Genomic DNA, 2,500 nt, shown 5'->3' with positions numbered 1-2,500 from the left:
TTGCGTTCGGGTTTGACAGGAGCTACTACAAAACTTAGATTTATAGTCGGCCAGAGGTGGAGGTGCACACAATCGGTATATCAAAGTCCAGTACCTGCCCTATTTATTTTACTGATTCAGCATCATAGTGTATAATCTGTATAATTAGAAAGAACCTTGTAACTTAGATATTAGATCATACATTATTATATGTGGTGATCGACGCACTTAAACATATGAAAATCAAAGTCTAACCGCCATATTGAACTATCAAAATATATCCGTTTACAGAGAAGGAATAAGCAAAAAATGTATCAACAACAAAATATATTTATTTATTTCTTACAATTTGTTTAAGTGGAGAGAGAGAGAGAGATGCATGGATGAACGATTCGTATAAATAGCTCATTAAAACCTTAATATAAAGATTAAATTAGTGTGTACTCGGGATCAGAAAGTTAAAAATATTCTTGACGTTTAAAAAACATTGCTGGATTTTGAGAAATATCAAAATTATTGGATATATCCCATGTTTTTATATGATAGAATATTTTATTTTTGTTTAATTTGTTATTTTCTAATACTATGTTTTATGATAATGGAGAATAAAATGAGTTTTCATTTCGCAAGATACTTATGTACTACGTACTTAAATTTTAAAAAAATGTAGACACATTGATTATTCATCATATATTAACATTTCGTTAGACAAGCGTGAAACAAATTACAAATTATTCCTTTGTCTCATTTCTTAAAACCGCATTCCAACATCCTTATGATGTAATTTCGAGTAAATATAAAACTGTTTTGCCTGAATAAATAAGTTACAAATTTGTGGAAGCAAATAGGTGCAGTGCAATCAAGAGGTACTGCGCCGGATCCCAAGTTCTCTTGCGTGCAGTGTTAACATGTTAGGTATTTTTAATATTTTGGATTCCTCAGGCTTCTGTGGTGTCCTCGGCTGAACGAACATAGGTCATTTTCTAAGCCACTTATAGGAAGCCATTGATTATTTAACAAGCAAGAATTTTGAAGATTGGCTCAATAACCTGGAACTAAATGAGGATTATTATAGTCATAAAAGGACAAATACCCGGGTTCTTCGCTTTAATTTAAATCAACGGAATCAAACTCTGTAATAGGATCTCCAATCAGAATCACACACACACACACACACACACACACACACAGATATATATATATATATATATATATATATATATATATATATATATATATATATATATATATATATGAATGCAGCTCCTTGCTATGTGCCAGATTTTGTACGATAAAATGTGCTGATTTCCTTAATTGTCTTTACAGGAATATTAAACACGTCACGTCATGTTTGATGCGTTGAAATAAATAAACGTGTGAAATTAAATGTTCCAGCCCTCCTTTTATAACTGTTGTTGGCAAAAAATAGTACTAATATCTAAAAATATTGCTGTCGCATTTGTAGATCAATTTGGAAAGATTAGATTATATAAAAGTGGTTATGTCAGTTGCCATCCGAAAGAAATACAAGATGATTCCAATAATAGGGCACATTGTATATGACACATCAGAGGTGTAGCTGAGATACAAATTGGCGTGGTCTGCATATCTAATGTACATAAATCGCTGGTATTGCTAAGTACTAGTTGCTTTTACCTACCTACCTAACTACGACCTCAATCGACATACCTAGCTCCTTATCCACCACCTCCTTAAAATGTCCCCTCTTGAATATCTTAACCTACAGTTATTTACTATCTATCAGCTTACGTATGTCTCATTCTATCTACACGAATATCTACCCCCTCTTCTGCCTTGGTCGCCGGCTGAGTCATACGAAAGACTGACAAAAATGGTACTGGGGGGTCCCAAGTAGCCAAGTGGTCCAAAGCGCTCTCCGTTACGGATCACTGTCATCTCACCTCTGTCTTTGTGGGTTCTAGTCTCGGCTTCAGAAATATGGGTATGTGAGAAAGCTTGCAGTAGAATCTCGTGGTTCGCTGCTTTTTTCAGGGGATTTCCCGGGTTCTTCCTCCACCATTAATACTGGTCGCCATGTATAGGCTATCGTGTGCTGAGAAAATGGATTTAAACCCTACAACAACAACAACAACAACAACAAGAAAATGATACTAACAGGTGCCACGCTTGGGGATCAGCATTAAGGGGTCAGTGTTAGGACTGGGCGGCCTAGTGTCAGGATAATGTGGCTGGGTGGGACATCAGTGCCTCAGTGCTAGACATCACTATAAACTGCCACACTGTTGACATCGTAGCGATATGACTGAAAAAATTGTTAAAGCTACGTTAAAAAATCCAAATCACACACACACACCCAACCATGCCTGATAATCAATGGGAAATGTCGTTATCATCGCTCCAAAGTCAGACATACTTGTCACAGCAGATTCGGGTGTCGTGACTAATTATTTTGATTGTAAGACAAATTTAACCTTTGAAATTCAGACCACTTTTCCATTCCTCGAGACATATCGCCAGGAAAATAAGTCTTTCATATTAG

Source organism: Sinohyriopsis cumingii, unplaced genomic scaffold, assembly GCF_028554795.1.
Source record: "Sinohyriopsis cumingii isolate HCF-2022 unplaced genomic scaffold, ASM2855479v2 utg002303l, whole genome shotgun sequence".
NCBI classification, from domain to species: domain Eukaryota; kingdom Metazoa; phylum Mollusca; class Bivalvia; order Unionida; family Unionidae; genus Sinohyriopsis; species Sinohyriopsis cumingii.
The sequence above is the reverse complement of the archived record's forward strand: the minus strand, read 5'-3'. Positions refer to the sequence as shown.